This window comes from Pinus tabuliformis, chromosome 2_1 (assembly GCF_031772625.1).
Source record: "Pinus tabuliformis cultivar Carrire ecotype Pingquan chromosome 2_1, CPIR1, whole genome shotgun sequence".
Taxonomy (NCBI): Eukaryota; Viridiplantae; Streptophyta; class Pinopsida; order Pinales; family Pinaceae; genus Pinus; species Pinus tabuliformis.
In genome coordinates, this window is record NC_142299.1 from 739,001,681 (window position 1) to 739,022,297 (window position 20,617).

Here is a 20,617-nt window from a genome sequence, read left to right on the forward strand (position 1 = left end):
AGAGCCTCTATGTTTCATTTCCCTTTTGATTTTCCTTGGTTTCTATCCTTGGTTCTTTCCAGCCTCTCTTCTTGATCAACTTCTTTGGTTTTGCTAATAGGAGGGTCTTGAATTCTTGTACTTGTCTCCTTCCTCCTACTCCTTCTTGCTGTACTGCTCTCAGGTACCTCGGGTGGCTCTTGAAAGTAGTTTCTCATCTAAAACCATTCCTAGGTATCCCTCTTTTTCTTCAACTGGTCTTCAATTAGAATTTTCACAAGCCCATGATGATACAAATGGGTTCTATGTCTTCTATATTCTTTTGGACTGTTGTGCACATCTTTTTCAAGCTCAGCAATAAAAAGTAGGGCAAATTGAGGGTTTGGTTTTCTAAAAAGTTCATCAACATCCGGGTATGATACATATACATTGACCCGAAACGACCCTCACAAGTAATAAACTTTTGAATAATTAACAAGAGACTGGCCCACTCCTCTTTTAAAGCATGGACAAGAATTCCTCGTTTGAATATAGTTACATCCATACCTGGGTTGCATAGTATGACCCTCCAAGCATTCTCGTCAAAGCTCTTGTTCTTGAACCAACGTTCACCTTCCTACAGAAGTTCTGTAGCAGCTGCTATGGATGCCTCAGTGATTGTAAACTTGAGGTCCCCAATTTCCACCTCCAGGCCGTTGAAAGACCTCGCAAAAGTCTTTGTAATCTCCTTGTTGTAGCCCTTGAATTTTTGAATAAAGCGTAGCCACCTTGCCTTCTTCAGTATGTTTTTCACTTGCGGGTATCCTTCCAAAAACTTGGGCGCTTCCGGTTCTACCTTCAACAACAGACCCATCCTTCTTTCTATTCTTAAAACTCGTCTACGTGAGGAGGGTTTAGCGGAAGTGAGACGGCTGGATTATGGGAGTGAACAGAGTTTATGGAGGAAACCAGTGACTGTGAGCGGAAAACAGAGGACAGGCAGTGGAAGTGAATTCGTGAAATGAGGTGAAGACTTATGTGAGCAAGGTGGAGTGCAGCCGTGATGTTAATAGAATAGTAGGGGGTGTAAAGTGCATTTGGCAGAATTTTAAATTGGGTGGCTGCAGAGTAGACGCAAGCACATTTATGAAACGACTGCGGATTTTGTGCGGCTGAGAAGAGTCATAGTCAAATCAAGCAAGTCCTCATGATTACAGGTGGAGTGTTACAATGCAGCCAACACAAATTAAATCCGAAGGCTAATCATAAGACCGTTTGGAAAATAAATGCATGGTTCATGGGGGAATGTCGTGGAATGATTATGGAGGCTATCACGTCAATCATTGCATATAGTGGAGCTTATGGTTTAATAACTATACAAAAATGTGCTTTGATTGCTATTTGAAATAAATTTCTACTCATACCTTGGAATTTTTTCCATTTGTTGTCCACTAACCCTTGATCAGCTGCTCCTTATTAATGCCTTTAGGTGCCCCATGTCTTCATAATATGTCCTCGGTCATACCTGCATTTGATTTCATGATTATTGAACTAACATTTGACTGTTAGTTTTGAAAAACAGAGTGATAGCTGCGGAAACTGCTTCTGGCTGTGGAAACTGGTTTCAGTGGTGGAAACTGTCACAGCAGTTATTTTGACTGAATGGAAATAGATAAGTGATAACTGACTGAATGAAAATGGTCATGAAAAAAACTTTTATTGGCGGAATTAAATGGAATGGATGAAATAAAGTGGAATGAAATGAAGTGGAGTGGAATGAGAATGAAATGGAGTGGAATGAAAATGAAATGGAGTGAAAAAAAAAAAAAAAAAAATTGGAAAATATAGGGCGTCAAAAGATTCTGATTTTCGCCCTGTATTTTTTGTATAAGACTGCCAATCTGTGATTGGTTTTCAGGCTTATACATTTTTTTCTTTTTTCTTTTTTTTTTTTAATTTATTTTTTCAGAAACAAAGGCTAGGCTGGTGGAGAAGAAGGATTCTTCTTCACCAACCTTATTGTAGAACTATCTTGAAACATTTTGACAAATTCTTCTTTTGAGAGTGGCATACGATAGATCTTTAATCTGTGGCCATTCACAATAAGAGGAGTTTGAAATTCATCAATGGTTTTGATTCTTACCGCTCCATTGCTAAAGATTTTGTCAATCTCATATGGCCCAAGCCAATGAGTCTGAAATTTACCTTTGAAGTCTTTAAACTTGGAATCAAATAGCAATGCCCAATCTCCTTCTTGAAACTTTTTCTCTTTGATATATTTATCATGCCACTTAGCTCTTTGATATTGAACTAGATCAGTTCTTAGAAGTGCCTCTTGTCTGATCTCATCTAGCTCATTCAGCTGCTCCATTCTGTGCTTTTGGGCTTCTGATAGATCCATCCCCAACTGAAATGCCATCTTGAAAGTTTTGACTTGAAACTCAATGGGAAGCAGGACTTCTTTCCCATAAACAAATTCATAGAGAGAATGTCCTGTTGTATTCCTCCATGTAGTTCTGTAGGCCCATAAGGCTTCAGGAAGCCTTTCTGCCCAATCTCTTCTGTGTAGATGAACAGTCTTGGTAATGATGCTTTCAAGAACTTTGTTTGTAGACTCCACTTGACCATTTGCTTGCGGATGGTAAGGAGTAGATTTTCTGTGCTTGATTTTGTATTCTTCCATCAGCTTCTCCACCAGGTTGGATATGAATTGACTTCCCTGATCTGTCACAATTTCTCTTGGAACACCAAAGCGAGTAAAAATATCCTCATAAAGAAAATTAACAACTGAATTTTCAGTAGCAGAAAATAATGCTTTGGCTTCTACCCATTTAGTGACATAATCAGTACATACCAAGATATACTTCTTTTGTTTAGATGGTGGATTAATAGGTCCAATGAAATCTAAAGCCCATTTGTCAAAGGGTTCGATGAGTACCTGTGGCTGCAATGGCATTTCATTTGAAAGGGTAGGTTTCCCTACTCTTTGGCAGCTGTCACACCTTTTGACATATTCTTTTTCATCTTTGAAGAGGGAAGGCCAATGATATCCTAAAGAGAGGATTTTATAGGTTGTCCTTTTGTCAGCAAAGTGTCCGCCGCATGGTTCATCATGACATGCCTTGAGGATGTCAGGCATTTCATCTTCCCTAACACATCTTCTGATCACAAGATCTAGCCCTGTTTTAAACAATTCGTTAGAAATCCATGAATATTTTGAATTCTCCTGAATATTCTTTCTTCTTTCACTAGGAAATAGATGTGGAGGTAGTTTCCCTGTAACCAAATAGTTAGCAATATCTGTGTACCAAGAAGTCTTAGTAGTTACTGCAAATAAGTATTCATCAAGAAACTTGTCCTCTATAGTTCAACTCAGTGGGAGTCAAATTTTTACTGGTATAGTAAATGGCATAAGGAACTAGATTTTTTTGTCCCAACACAGCTCCTAGAGCTGTACCTGAAGCATCTGTAGAAATATGGAAAGGAAGTTTCCAATTTGGTCCTCTCAAGATGGGTGCTTCAGATATTCTTGTTCTCAAAGTTTCAAATGCTGATTGACAATCATGATCCCATTTGAATTCATAGTCTATTGTAAGCAATTTTAAGAGTGGAGATGCTATTTTAGTGAAGTTCTCTATAAATCTTCTATAGTACCCAGTAAATCCTAGAAAACTTCTAACATCTTTTTGACAATTTGGAATAGGCAACTTGGAGATGACTTCAACTTTTGATCTATCGACTTTAATCCCATCCCCTGACATGTGATGCCCCAAAACAATACCTTCAGTAAACATCATAAAGAATTTTTCATGACTTAATGAAAGGTTTGTTTCTTTACATCTTATAAGTACTTTTTCCAAATTCTCTAATGCCTCTTCAAATGAATTACCATAAACTGTAAAATCATCCATATAAACCTCTACACAATCATGGATTAGATCAGAAAAGATTCCTAGTACTGCTCTTTGGAATGTTGCAGGTGCATTACATAATCCTAAAATAAGCACTCGATAAGAAAAAGTTCCCCATGGACAGGTAAATGTGGTCTTATCTTGATCTTCAGGTGCTACCTGAATTTGATTATAGCCACTAAACAATCCAGAAATGAGAAGTACTTTTTTCCTGCTAGTGTATCTAATACTTGATCAATAAAGGGTAAAGGAAAGTGATCCTTCAAAGTTGCTTTGTTCAATTCCCTGTAATCAATGCATACCCTCCATTTACCATTCTTTTTAGGTACTATAACCAAAGGAGAAACCCATCGGCTATCTGAAATTGGATAAATGAAGTTTACATTGAGTAGTTTCCGGAGCTCTTCTTTCACTATCTCCCTAAGGTTTGGATTCATCCTTCTCTGAGGTAGTCTGATTGGTCTACTGTTTTCCTCAATGTAGATGTGATGAATTCAAGTCTTAGGGTCAATACCTTTCATATCAGTATACTCCCATGCAAATGCAGTAGAATGTCTTTGCAAGATTTTGGTTAGCTCTCCTTGTTGTGATTTTCCAAGTTTTTGTTGATATTCAATGTTTTACCTGGAAAAATCTCAATGTGGAACTACCAAAATCTTCCATAGAGTAAAGAGACATTTGTCTTGATGATAAATACTCAATGTTAGAATCTAACTGAAATTGTGTGTGGTCATATTCTGAAGATGTTTCAAAGTTTTCTAATCTGTTCAGAATTTGACTATCTTCACTAATTTCAAAAATGGTAAAGACAGGTTGTATAGTGTCCTCATCATCGACCCATTCATTATCTCCTACTTCTGTAATTGCTTTTGCTGGAGGATACAAATTGACCTTCTTTGTCGAATTACCATCAGAAATGTACATATCTCCAGATCTACAACTAATAAAAGCATCAACTGTGGCTAGCCAAGGTCTTCCTAAGATGAGTGGGTGCCCTCCTAGATTACTCTTGGGAGTCAAAATCATGAAATCTACTGGATATTCCCAAGAATCTAAGGAGACTAAAATATCTTCTAATACACCATCTGGTTTGATTATTGATCTATCTGCAAGTTGCAGTAAGGTAGGTGTAAAAACAAGATTAGGAAGTTTAAGCTGTTCCATAGTCTGTCTACTCATAATGTTGATAGCAGCCCCTAAGTCAATCAAAGTATTTGGAATTTCTACCCCATTTATATGTGTCTTGACAATTGGACTACCGGGATCTACATACTTCTGCATGGTAATTTTTCCCATCATGATATCTGCAATTTTTCCTACCAGGTGGATTCTTCTTGTATCTCTTGGTTTCCTTCCTGGTCTTTTGAGACTCAACTCCTTTATTGTTTTTGCTAGAATAGGAATCTCTCTAATGGCTTGTAGCAAGGGGATCTTGATACAGACATTCTTTAATTCATCTAGGAAATCATAGTCATGCAACAAGATTTGTTTTTCCACCTCTTTGTCAATTTGTAATCTTTCAGGGAAAGGAGGTGTGGATGAAGATGCAGGTTGCTCAACTATAGGAGTTGTGGGGGTTGACTCTTTTTCTTTTTCTTTTTGAGTGTTTGGGTTTTGAAGAGATGCTTCAGAACCTTTATTGACTTTGAGAGAATCTTCCTCAGAAATACTTTACTTTTGAGCATCTATAGAATGTTTTTCTAAAACTCTACCAGATCTGAGTTGTACATCATTGAGAGGAACAATCATATAGGTAGGAAATTGTTGTCCTTCTACCATGTAAGCATTCTGAGGATTTTTATTATTGGGATTTGGCAATGGCTGGGATGGTAGTTGATTTGTATTTTGTTGAAATGGAAGTAAGAGTTGAGAATTTGGATTTTGTTGAGAAGGTTGTTGTTGTTGTGGAAATGGCAATGAAAGTTGTGGATTTTGATTTGGAAGTTGTGGAGCTTGTTGATTTTGAAAAGATGGAGGATATTGATAAAATTGAGCAAATCTCCCATAAGGATTTTGCATACCTTGTACCCATGATTGATATGGATTTTGAGGTTGGGACCAAGGTTGTTGCCAAGGATTCCAATTTGGCGGGGTTGAAAGTTCATAGGGTTGTTAAACCCTTGATTTTGTTGCCCCTGCCAAGGTCTCCTTGAAACAAAACAGAGAGACTCTACTGAATTTGGATCTTCTTGAAAGACAACTTTGAGCCCAGGAATTGAAGGACAATCCTTGGTCTCATGGCTTTCCAAGCAAATCATACATGTTTCTACAACTTTTGCATCCAAGGGGCATTCCCTTAGAGCATGTTTCTTCCTGTATTTTGGACAAAAGATGGCCAAAGCTTCAGCTTCTGCTTTCTGCTTGTTTTGTATTTTAAGGGTTTCTAGTTGTTCACTAAGTCTCCCTAGAATATCAGTTTTGAATTCATTAAGCATATTTCCAATCTCTACCCTACTTATTGATCCAGTTGCAGATTTTTTTACTCTAATAAGAGAAGGATCTCTAGGCCCTTTTCCAGTTTTATATTTTCCCCTCGAGAGATGGACACATAGTTCTGCTATGTCATGAAGTGGAAGTTGAGAAATATCTCCCTTTCCCATCATGTTTAAAATATCTATCCATTCATTTCTAATGGCTTTTAATAGAAGGGATTTCAAGGTCTCCTCATCTAAGTTACTCATTTTTTCTCTTTTCAAGTTGTATTGAAATCTTTCAAGTAAATCCTCCAAGTTTTCATCTTCTTTTTGCACCATTTTGAATACCTCATCCTTATGGTTGGTGGGCATGCAATAGTCCAAGTATCTATCCAAAAATGTTTGTTTCATATCATTCCAAGTCCTAATAGATTGAGTGACTAATCCCATGAACCATTTCAAAGCAGCTCCCTTCAATGTTGAAGGAAACAATTTGAGTTTTTGAGAGTCTTCCATATAGTCATAAGTTCGGCACACGACTTCAAACTCAAATAGAAATGTTTCAGGATCCTCACTTCGCAACCCATAAAAGTTTGGGAGGACAGATGGTGAGATGTTTTTCATTGTTGTATGAGTTTCCTCATCAACTATAGGAAATCCAAATGAATTATCTCCATCCCTATTTCCCCCATTGTTACCTCTACCTCCTCCATTGTTTCCTCCTCTACCTCTACCTCTACCTCCTCCTCCAAATCCATTTACTACTTCCTCTGTCATGATAGTTTGCTCAGAGTTTTCAGAGTCCTCTGGTTCTTCTATTAATGGCGAACGAGGAGGAATTTCTCCCTCTTCTTCTTCAGGTGACTCTACTTCTTTGATTACAATGTGTTCCCCTGTAGAAGTGAAGAAAGGTTCTTCCCCTAGGTCAGATTTGATGGATAGGGTGGGAGAGTCTCCTAATTCAGCTACTGCCCCTGGAATTCCAGGAATCCTAAGGCTAGGAGTGTGAGTTGGAGATGATGGAGGTGTATCTTGCCTATGCCTTGAAGTAGATGGAGTTGTAAAAATCGAACTCTTGGCCCTAGCTATAAACCTTCCCCTAGAATCTCTTGCTCTATGCATGTCATTTTTTATATTTTTTCTTCTTCAAGTTGGGCTAATAATTCTCTTTCTGATCTTCCAGATCACACTAGGTGCAAGAAGAGAGCATACTCAAGAAATTATTGAACTAATAATTCTCTTTCCTGATCCTCTAGATCACACTAGGTGCAAGAGGAGAGCATACTTTGAGAAGTTATCAATTTTTCCCTTCTTTGAATATTTATTTTTTTTAAGAAATTGCCTACCTAGTTACACTTCCCCGGCAACAGCGCCAAAATGTTTGGTCAATTTAGAGTCTCCTAAATTGCTATATTAATTGTCAATCCGGGAGTCATAAACTGTTGAAGTGTGGCGCACTATATGTGCAAGATAACATATTTCTTACTTTTTGTCGTTTTTGATTTTTTATTTGTTTTGGAGATTTTTATCTTCATTTATCTCCTAATGAGAAATGAAAATTCTAAAAGACAAGTATGGATATAAATATTCAAGGCAATTCTGTCCTTTATAATGATTTCCAAACTTCAAACTCAGAAGGTCTTAGAACATGCAATGATGAAATCAATTCCTAAAAGAAAATAAAATGTGCCACTATTCTAATCAAATAAACAGTGAGCTATTGATCATGAAACAGTTATCCTTGTTGCTGTCTAAATACAAGAGAAATAAATTAAGCTACTGTACTCAAAGAAATAAAAAATTGTAAGTAAAGTAAAGCTAAAATCAAATTACATCAACTCATATTCTGACCCCTCACCATTAGTCTCGCTATGGCTTTCGGAAGTAATCATAAACAACTTGAGCAATCTGACATCTAATTTGCAGAAAAGTAAACTTAAAATCAAATTACATCAACTTATATTCTAACCCCTCAACATTAGTCTCGCTATGGCTTTCGGAGGTAATCATAAACAACCTGAGCAATCTGATATCTAATTTGCAAAAAAGTAAACTTAAAATCAAATTACATCAACTCATATTCTGACCCCTCACCATTAGTCTCGCTATGGCTTTCGGAGGTAACTGATAATGATATGAGTAATTTAATATCTAAGCTAATTAATAAATCCAATGAACAGAACTGAAATAAACAAAACAAAACTGGAATTAAAAGCTAAGAAAAATAAATTAGTAGAAAGACAAGACTGATTCCATGTCATTAGTCATTGTGGAAACTATATGCAAATGCCCGGGCTGCCTACTGTAATCTGGAACAAATACACTGATCAGTGTTAACAACAATGTAAAGCATGTAAAATTATGGACAAAAATGAAACGTTAATACCATAAGAAATGCAATATATACAAGTGATTAACTATGGTTTAATGAACGTAAAGAAACACAACATGAAACTGTACAGCGATATAAAACAAAACCTCGGCGTGTGTAGGGGCCCTCTGCACAACCTCGGGCAATAGATATCAACCATGAATTATGCTCAGAAACAGAGTCCTCTCACATATTCAGAATGTAGTCATAAAAACGAAACAGTGTCATGGCACAGTGGGCTCGTTAACAATCAACAATACATTTCCAAGACAAACTATTATGCATATGGAAACGCATTATTTATAACAGGAAGCTACATAACTAATTTCCTAAAAGTTGTGTTGATAGAGGACACGTGAACGACAACGTCCATGGATCTAGCATCATGGCTACCGTGATGATTAAATCTATTGAGGGTGGCTGCTGGATTCGCCTTATGGAGCAATCCACAAGCGTCGATATGTCCCCAGAGATCTAGGAACGGCCACGAAAGTCTTCACGTGGTTGAAAACGGAGTCCTATTGCTGTAGGACTCTATATTTGACCACCGCTTGACCACCTTTGACCACGGCCTTCTTTGACGAATTCGACTGAGCCAATAAGACTCAGTCCATGTCCACGTCATTTTCAACTTGCCCATGTGGCTCGATTTGCCTGAAGACACCTGCAATATAGACTTTAACAAAAAGGTTGCGGAAAGTTGAACTGGCTGCGGAAAGTGACTGTTTTCTAATTCTTCACTACTTCCGCTTCTGTAGATTCTTTCGCTTCGCGTAGTCCCAAACATTAATTTATTCGCATAACTCGCTTTTCACATAACAGCATCTTAATCTAGGTATTCAATGATTTAATATACTTACCTCGCGGTCCCTTGAGAAAACGTCGCACTGCCTCGCTGTAACTAATGGTCATGTCCACCGCGAACCCAGTGATAAATCCTCCTTTTATTCGATCAAGCCAGTGGTCCATAGCTCGCGCTATCTTATCTTCTGAAGCTTCCAGTCTACGCACTAATTCTGGAGTCCACACTATCGGTTGGTTGAGCCTACACCTTCCCTGGCTGTCGGCTAACCTTGCGATCCACTCATACAGTTCAGAAGGAAAGGATTCAAAGAAAATCTCGTGGATTTCCGTATACACGTAGCGATCCAACCACTTTTCTTAGATACTTGCGAAGTTCTGTTTTCCTGTGTCGCGAACTCGTGAATATTCTTGTCCAACCACTCTTCAATTTCCTTCTTTGTTGGGTTTCAGTGGCATGACATCAGACATCCCTTATGCAGATCCCAGTCCTGGCAACGGAACCATTTGTTGGCTTAGTGGGGCCCGACCTAGGTTCAGAAGTGATTTAGCCAAGCAAATCTTGGTACTACTAGCCCTTTTGGCAATAGTCCGCGGAGCGCGGACTGAGGTCTCACCCGAAGTAGTATGGGAGGGTGTTGGAACCAGGTTTCCGCACCCTAGGGATGTCTTGATGAAGTTTCTGGAGGTTTGTGGTCCGAACCTGCGCGCTTGCGCTACTCCGCACAGCTATCTATCCTTCACGACCTGTGCCACTACCTCCGCGCACCTTTGTAAGGGCACAAAGAAAGTACTACCCTGATCTCTATTCTTACTTCGCTATTATATTAGTGCTTAACTTAACTTGTGAGGGCCCAATATTCTTATTACTTCATTCAACATTTAGGTAAGTACGCGTAATCACAAACAGTATAAATGCATAAAGATAAACAGAAACATAGATGCACAATATTCTAAATCAAGCTGATCTTTATTAGTATTCCTTTTCAAGTACAATCCCACTTACAGACCCGACTCCACCCTGCGGACTCTACTAGGCCTCTGCGCACTTAGCTGTAGAGCCTCTTCCTACTGCTACGACCCAGTGCACTTCAACTTTTCCTCTATTCTCTTACCATGCCTTTGTTATTCTATTTATTCTCCACTAAATTAATGTCTTTACACTTAGAGCATCGCTCTATTTATACAATCCCATGGACCGTGGACCATGGGTAGATTGACACAACTTTACATTATTCTACCATTCTTAGGGCAGACAACCCTATGACTCATCCTAGACTTTCGTGCTGCGCGCCTGCACTTCACGGAGTCTTACAATACAATTGACCAAAACTTGGGCTTTAAGCCCCAAAACCTGCTGTGGGGGATCCCATGCCCAACACCTCACTTGGCGCCACTTATCGATACATTGTCAAGATCGAGCATAAATTTAAATAGAAGAACTGATAATTTGGATTTATGAATCCGAAGTAAGGGAAGGGAACCCCCAAACCACAGAAAAAAAGGACAAAGCCAAGGTGGGGCGACCCAGGACAACCTACCAAAGCCGCAAGCAAAGAATAACACCACGAAGGTAAAGAAGGATACAGGGAAATAGTATGAGTTCCATAAGATCCCTTCTCACAACACAAGTGAGTGTCAAGCCAAGCATACACTGGTGGCTGAGCTAAAGGCTTCCGAATCAAATGCATGTTCTGACTCTGAGTCAAAGCCCGACAAGGGGAATGACAAAGGGAAGTATATTATTGATGTAGAGCCTAGTGCCACTGTGGCCACCACCAAGATCCAAAAGATGGAGCCTGAATATCCAGAGAAGGGGGAGCAACTCTTCCACTCACAGATGTGGGTGAAGGGTTCTCTGTTGTAGTTCATTGTCGACAAAGAAATCCAAAAGAAACTCATTTTAGCAAAGGTCATGAAGTGGTTGGGCCTACCAACCACACCACACTCATAGTTGTAAACCATCGGGTGGCTTCACAAAGGATGAGATCTTCACGTCATCCAGTAGTGTTGCCATTCCTACAACATCAAGCCCTTCATAGATGAGGTACTATGTGATGTTTCTCCTCTTGAAGTTTGTGATGTATTATTAGGCCAACCATACTTGTGGAAGTGTCATGCTATGTATGAATCTAGGCCTCGCACTGTTATTATTTCTTTGGGCAATAATTTATACAGGATACCAGAGACAGCATCGCCTATTGTCATCTCTTTGATCTCTACAAAGCAATGCGGTAATATCATGTCCTAGACTAGGAAATTTGTCTTCCTTATGATTTGTCCTCGGGGAAAGAAGAAGATATTGGCCACATCCATGACCTCCAGACAGGGCTCCTCCGCATGACAACAACAGATGGAAAAGGTCGTGGAGGAGTGTAGGGACATCTTCACCTCACCCACAGGGGTACCCCTACACTGTTAGGTCAAGCACTCCAAGGATTTGACCCCAAGCGCGCCACTACCCAATGGGTCGATCTATTGACGCTCTGTTCTGGAGAACGATGAAATCAAGAGGTAGATCTAGGAGCTGTTATCACTCAGGTTTTTCCCAAAAGTTGTAAGAAATGGAATACTGCCGAGGTAACCACAGACCAATCTTTTAGATAAAGAATCTAGAAAATCTGTATCCAGAGAGGACTCTCTCTTTATTATTTAGCTTTGTTTTTTAAAGGTATTAAGCTAGTTATGAAGTTCAAGGGTTTTTGTTTGAGTTTGGGTGGTGGGATTCAATAGAACAGAGAAGTAAAACAGAATAGTTCAGTCCATTGGGCATGATGGAGTCAAAGAAGATGGCTTTCTGGATTGGGTTTCTTGACAGAGGATGGCTTCACAGAGCAAGGTAGTCAAACAGGGAACAAATAAAGGTTGGAATTAGATGGAATGGGCTCAAATGGGTGAAGGGCAGTTAAGAATCCTTCAACATATTGAAAGAGGGAAAAATGGATGACTATTGATAAAGAGCAGTTAAGAATTCCTTAGCAAATAATCAGCATGAAAGAATCAGGAAATAGGAGCAATTAAGAGTTCACGGATTATTCTAATTCTAAAGAAAACACAGAGAATAATAAAGACTGAAAATAGAGTGCAGTTAAGCAAATTCTGAATTAATCCTTTTCTTTATCATTCAGATTATGAAACACAGATGATATAATAAACAAGAAAACTGTAAAACACAAGATATAGAGGACTTATTGATCCAGTTGTTGATTCAAGAATTCTGTGACAAGTCCTCTGCTTCAATTCTTCATCTAGTAGGCCAGACAACAGATGATTTCCAATAGCTTTTTAGTCCAAAAGTTCAGTATTACAGCAAAGTATAGAAAATCCACACCACCAACTAACCCAAAACTTTCATGGAGGGGGTATTTATACAACAAAATATGTACAAAAAATATCTCATCACAACTATGAGATAATATCTAGATTTTAACCTTAAATAATTTACAAGAAAAATAGAAACATCCGACTGATGTTGTGTTGGAAGTTGGCTCTTTAATTCTGAATTGATTTGTCTTTAATTCTGCACTGATACTCTTTATGGCTGATCTGATACACTTTAATGCTCAATTGATATTCTTTGACTTTGATCTGATACTCTTCAATGCTCCTCCACTACCCTTTCATTCTGATCTGACCCCTGCTCACCGCTATCTGATATTTAGCCCAAAATTTCCCTTTTCCCAATGGTAACAGCGCAACCATAGATACAGACCTGTTGTTGGGTCATTGGAGATTGCTGAGAAGTCCTGGAAATTGATGCGCTGATAGCCGTGTATTGAGAAAATTTACAGGTACCTGTGTCAAAGAGGAGGAAACCGTACACTGGAGGGTTGGTTGACAGGCGGCGGAGCTCGTCGATGGAGCCTTTTCTGGTCCGGAGGCGGTCGAGGATGAACTGCGAACTCGGTAGATATTGTGCCCGGAGCGCTGTTTGTAGCGAAATATATCAAAAAATTACCTTTTTCCCTTTTAATTGACAAAAAGAATTTTTGGTGGGAAATTTTGGTCCGAAGGATGGATGATGTCAGCAGTACGAAGGATGGGTGAAGGAGGTACAGGGCCGATGACATGGCAGTGAGGTGGCAGGTGATGTCAGCAGAGGGCGACATCACAGGATGATGTCAGCAGGAGGGGTGGTAAGCGGTTTCGCCTGCACCGCTTTTGGGGCTGGGCAGTTTTCAGCGGAGGGCGAGCGAGCATAGCGATGGAGTGACGCGTGGCAGTGGTACGGGGGTAATACCGCCGGTTCCCCGCGACTTAAACATCGGAGATGGAGGGGGGGCGATACAGTTGTGTACCATTGGATGTGGAGTGGTTGATCGGACGGTGGATGCACTGTGGAGATGGCGGGAGGTTAACACTGCGGGCCCGATGTTTTTAAATGATTTTTAAATGGTTTTCGAGCGCGTTTTGATTGGTTCGAGGGGGTTGGTCAGTTAATAATCAACTGGAGGTTGATTAACCCTTTGACTTTCGCAGTGGGAAGGTTATTAATAAGTTTCAAATAAACTTATTAATCCCTAATTAAACAGTGATATGGTTATAGTTAACCGGGGCGGGAATATTAATATTTTGGGGTTGTTATGTATTTATTGACATAATACGGGAATAGGTATGATTTTATCCGGGAGATAATATAATAAAAGTTAATGGTTAATATGAAAACAATGAATTAAAAATGAGCGCTAAGTTATAGGGTTAAAAAAATTAGGCTACAGGGGAAAAAGAAAGGGGTTTTTATGAGGAAAATTTGTTAATTTCCTAAGTAAAAGGGGTTTTACTTAGGCACTCGTTTATGAAATGGAAGAAGTGATTTATGTGAGTGATATTAAGCAGATCTTAATATCTTTGGGGGAAATTAGTAAATGATTAGGAAAAAGCATGAAGGGAAATTAGTTATGAAATCTGCCTCGCTTTGAGCTGCATCATGTAAAATGTCCGCCACTGCACCAGTGATAGGGATAAAGATTAACACTTTGGAGACATAGTCTATCAATGGTATCATTCTGCAACACCAATCTACCTACCCTGCCTACTTTGCCTATCATTTTTTCCTTCTTTCTTGGGTGCACTTAGATTAGCAAACCCCCATCAACTTTTCTTTTGTTTTCATGATAAGCCTACCTAAGTCTGCACTTATTACATCCAAGGGCTCAGATTGAACTGTTGAGCTTTTTTGCTTCTCTACCTATCTACTTATCTGCCAAGATTAAACAGTTTGGACAGATTTTATTCTCTATCTCTAAAACATGAAATTCAAACATGAACTAGCCAAGATTAAGCTGTTTGGCCATTCATCAATTGTGGCAAAAGTTAACAAGCTACACACAATACTTTATTTACAGAAAATGAAAAAGTAGTGGCATTTTGGACTTGCACACTTTCCTGGTCTTTTTTGTTTGGGGTTCATTTCTTCTCATTTTTTGACCATTTTATTCTTTTTACCCTTTGATTTTTCTTTTAGGGCATACCCTCTTTACATTTTTTAAAAAAAAATTGATTTTTTTATTTTTTCATAATATGGAAAACCTTTGCAACAAGGAAAGGGATGAACATATTACAGAGCTCAACCAGTCAATCATGAAATATGACACCTATTGCTATAGGAGTATAACAGGAGCTATTGCAAAAATGGGACATCAAGATAATTTCATCACCCTGTGGGAGCCCAATCGTGTTGGTACAGAAGAAGGAAAAGACCTGGAGACTTTGTATTGACTATCCGGTGTTGAATAAGATCATTATCTGGAATAGGTATCCAATCCCACAGATTGATGACCTCCTGGACTAGCTCAAGGGGTCAAATATTTCAACAAGATTGATTTAAATTTTGGTTATCACCATGTAACAATTGAACCCTCTGATGTGTGGAAGACTGCCTTCAAATCCAAGGAGGGCCTTTTTGAATGGTTGGTCATGCCTTTCGGGTTGATGAATTCCCTCGCGAACTTCATGAGGATGATGGACAACATCTTCCAACCTGCTATCACTCAGGTTGTTCCCAAAAGTTGTAAGAAAGGGAATACGGTCGAGGTAACCACAGACCAATCTTTTAGATACAGATTCTAGCCAATATGCATCCAGAGAGGGCTCTCTCTTTATGATTTAACTTTGTTTTGAAATATATTAGGCTAGTTATGAAGTACAAGGATTTTGTTTTGAGTTTTGGTTGGAGGAATGGAGTTTCAATAGAACAGTGAGGCAAAACTGAAATATTTCAGTCCATTGGGCATGATGGAGTCAAAGAAATATGGCTTCCTGGGTTAAGTTTCTTATCACAGGATTTATCACAGAGCAAGGTACTCAAACATGGAACAATTAATAGGCTGAAATCTTATGGAAATGGAGTCAATGGGTGAAGGCCAATTAAGAATCCTTCATCATGTTGACAGAGGGAAAATGGATGATTATTGCTAAGGAGAAATTAAGAATTCCTTAGCTAACATTCAAGATGAAAGAACCAGGGGAAATAGGAGCAATTAAGAATTCACTATTTATGCTAATCCTGAAGAAAACATTGATAATAATAGAGACTGAACGTAGAGTGCAAACAAGCAAATTCTGAGTTATTTTTTTCTCTATTATTTAGATCATGAAACATAGATGATAGAATAAACATAGAAACTGTAAAACACAAGTTACAAAAGACTTATTGATCCATGAAATGATTCAAGAATTCTGCGACATGGTCCTTAGCATCAGTTCTTCATCCAGTGAGCTAGACAAAATGGTTCCAACAGCCTTTTATTACAAAAATGGTTCAGTACTACAGTCAAAACTATAAACATCCACCACCAACCAACCACAATTACTTCGTCTGGGGGGTATTGATACAAAATGTCAAGATATTATGCAAAATATATGATAGAAATAAATATCTGCTCACAATTAATGTTTCTTTTACATAGATAGAGACAGACAGTCTCGAAAACAGGGAGACAATAAATAGATGCAATGAATTCGTGTTGTGTTGGTTGATCCGTCTTTATGAGAAGCACTGGAGGTAGGTGCTGCAAGTTGGTTCCCAGCTTTTTCCTACGGATCCTCTGCACTGATCTTTCTGTTTTGGCCGGACTTCCTTTAAAGCTGATGTGATGCATTTTGACCCACAGGACCGTGGTTCATTTCTGTTCTGCGCATTATAATAAATGGTGCACCTTTTTGCATTTGACCTAAGATAAGTTTACAGGATTTCTAACATGTTTTTCCACCACTCTGGTCCTGGTATTTTATGTCTCTGCAACTTCCTTAAAGTCTCATCAGTCTCTATGTACCTAAAAAAAATTAGGTGGGATGGTGAACAGATGCTTCACCTCATGTTCTATGTATAATAGCTTTTCCAGGCTGTCATAAAGGGACTGGCCAGATAGAAGTGCTTTTTCTGTTGAAGTACTTGAAGATGCATTAGCTTGATTGACAGAAAATGTATTTAATTTGTGTACATAGTCCTTGTGCTTCATCAGACGATCATTATCTCCCAAAGGAGTCGGCAAACCCTTTTGATTCAGGACTGTAAATTTGTCTATGAAAGAATCAATTTCTACCTGCATGTCCTGGCATCTTCTGTCCAAGTTTTGCATTAGAGTTCTCATGGTTAGAACTCTCTTGATGTCCAAAATGGTACCTGTTCTATCTCTAATATCCAGTGCTTGCAGTTCTTCGCTGGTCTTGGTATTCAAAAAATGTATTAGCCTGTTAGCTTGCTCAGGCATTTGTCCTAATAAGGCTCTTGTTTTCTGAATCTCCACTTGGGCTACTTTTATCAAATCAATCTATTCATAAATGGTCTGAATAGACCTCCATACACCACTAAGTGATTGAATGATGTTGGTCCACAAAATTCCTCTGATTTCTACCAAAGGCTTATGCAGAGAGAGATCATTTTCCAAGGCTCTTACCTTGTTTTCCAATGATTTGACTTCTCTTGTTTTCTCTGCCACATTCATTTTAGATTTATCATAGCTTTGCTCAATCTTTGTCAATTTTTCTTTGACTTGCTCCAATTCAGATACTTGGAGTTTCAACTCCTCCATGGCTTTTATTAATTGCTTTGTAGTCATGGCTGTACTGCTGCCTGGTGCTATTGATGTTGCTATTGCTCCTGTGATGATTTGTGCTATTGATGCTGGGACAGTAGGAGGTACTGTTGTTATAACTGGGGAAGGGGAAGTTGTGAATGTTGGAGTTACTTCAAGTGGCCGGGAGGTCGACTCTCCCTGCTTTTCTTGTAATGCTTTCTCCAATGCCTGCTCCGTCTCACTCAATCTCTCGTTTAACTTCATGAGCAGGTCCATCATGTCCTCTTCAGACTTCTGCTATACAACATCTGATGTTTGCGGATGCATAGAAGGAGGCATTTTGAGCTGTTTTCTGAAGGCAGCAATGTCCTCTTCCTTTTTCCTCATTAGTGCTTTTATGCCTTTGGCATCTTTGGGATCATGTCCCAACTCAATGATAATATCCTCTAAGGACTTGATCCTATTTTCCTTTGCTAAAGAAGAAGCCTTCTCTAAATCTAGTTGAGCAGAAGTGTTCTCCAATGAGTTTTGAAATTTATGAGCCAACATTGCTTTATCAGCTAGTGTGGAATACACCATTCTCCTGTCTGTTTGTGCAGCTCAATCTGGTCTATTGGATGAATGTCTTTGGCCAAGACCTCCAGATTTGTCCTGATATAATCAGCTGCCGATTGTGGTTGCTGCACCTTGGGCCTGAAATAGCTCATGATCATTTTTCCCTCCTTTATGTCATATGAAGACATTAATCTTTGTTGTTTTGTGGGGGCCATCTTAAGATACTGGTCATAAATTTGCAGCCTCAATGGATCATTTCTAGATTTTATTTCTATGAATGTTCTTTTGACATCAGAGGTTTGCTTGCTTGGTGGCCTTGTGGATGAAGCTTCCACACTATGTTGCTTTTCCAACTCCTTCCTGTGTGAGCTGGTTGATGTATCTATCGTTGGGGAGGTCTGTGGGCTAGTTTCCCTCTCACCTCTTAGGCTTTCTATTGTTTCTTCAATGATTTCCTCTTCATATAGAGGATTCAGTCTTTGCCTTTTAGCACCTGGCTGTTCTGCAGGTCCATTAATGGGTGTGGCCTCTTCTCTGTCCCTTTTCTTACCCTTTTCCTCATTTAGAGGAGTCTGTAATGCTGGTGTCTCTGGTACTTTGGTTTGTACTATAGGAATTTGCTCCTACTGATCAGTCATTTCTTGCTACTCTGTGCCTGCCACTTCCTCGCTCTTTGAAGAACCTGAAACTGGTGCACTGGCCTCTTGTATAGGTTGTTGTGAAGTCCCAGCAGAAGATGTACCCACTCCGGTTTGCTGAGGCAGCTTGAAAGATACCTGTCCAAAAGAGTCCAGGTCAAGGGTCTTTTCTAAATCTTTCATAGCTTGTTCCATTTTTTCGTACCGAGTAAGTTCTTCTACTAATGTACCCTCTATCCACTCATCCTGATTGGCATATTGTTCTACTTCAGGGATCCTATGATGTGTGTAACTTGACAGCCGGTTTCTTACTTTTCTGTCACTTATGAAGGTATTTGGGTCATATGGCACCCACCAGAAACTTTTCTCCAATTTAAGGTCTTCCCCTAATATCTTATCAGCATCTTCCCATGCTTCCCTTTTATTAATGATAAAGGGGCCTAATTGGTTTCTTATCCTCAGCTGAGCCTTTTTCTTCACATTGCAAAAGTGAGTTAAATTTGTATTAATAAGTTGCTTGAAATATTCCAGTGCAAATAGTCTCATGGGCACATATCTGGAAAGCTTATAAGGGCACAGTTCACAGCCATATATCCTGACTTCAGTGTGATCCTAGTAGAAGTACCAGCCACCTATCCTGTAGCTCTTGGAGAGCTGTAAAATCTTCTTTATGTCATCAGAGAGCCTAGGAGGAGGAGCTCCTATAAATAGAGTGGAGGTTGGATGTATAAACAGGTCAATGAATTCACAGTAGGTGTAAGGGGATTCACCAATTCTGTGGAAGACAGAGGTCCAAAAGATTACAGACCTCCTCTCTCATTTGGAGTCCAATTTCCTGATGGGAAATATAAAAATGCCTGGGTGATAATACAACAACAGATGGTATATGAAAGTTGTGTATTTAAACACTCCTTCTCTTTCCAAATTCATAAATTGAGCATGGATTTTGTCAGCAATGAAAGAGGCATAGTCATACTTGATAGCAGGGGGCTGTCCTAGAGTAAAGGTGGATAATGGAACCAGGACCATCTCATCCACATATTCACTGGACTTAAATCCTAAGATCACTGATATCATGTCAAGAAGAATTCTTTCAGTCTCATTGAAAGAGCCATATAAATAAGGAGGTGGGCCTTGAGGCTGGCAATCTGGTCTCATGAATATCTTAGCAATCCGGGTTATTTCTGCACTGGACAGTTGAGAGCCTTGCTCCAGCAAATATCCCATGGAAAGAGGAGCAAGAGGTTGAGCTGGAAGGAAGTGCAACATTTCATTGATAGACTCAGCAGTTATGTAGAAAAGAACAGTTTGTGATGGAGTCATAACTGCTTTATTGACAGGGTCATAATTTGCACAGCAGTAGCGAATAATATCTGGGAACACATTGACTGAGGGAAGGTAATACCTAGGGATATTGGATTCCCATATACCATAGATATCAGAGTTGTTCAAATGACTGTTTTTGATTAGGCAGAAAGTATGAAGATGATTTTGGCAACCAATTGGGTCTTTTATTTGGAAATCTCTGTCGGCCAAGGGTAAATGATGCTGGTCTGTATGAGGTGCATTGAGGAGCGCTACATTGAGGGCCATAGGGGCTTCCATTATTCAATTGTCTATGTTTTTAAACCGGAGGTTGAATTTCTGTGGAAAAAAAGACAAAAGAGAAGTTCTAAATGGGCCGGTATGGTAATTATGGACTGCTTGAGTTTGAATTTGGCTCTTAAAGGTATAATTTGCAGAGGAAAACCAAAAATACAGGCTCGGGAGGTGAGACGGGGTAAATACCCGTGTTTTGGAAATGAACTAGCATAATTTGCAAGTTGACTGACGATGTGCAGAGCAGAATAATGGACTTTGCTGGTCGGGGTGGCGGACTAGAGCTCTGGTAGTTACTTTGGACGTAATTCGCATGCAACAGTCTTGCAAGAACAATGAATGAAAATGAAAG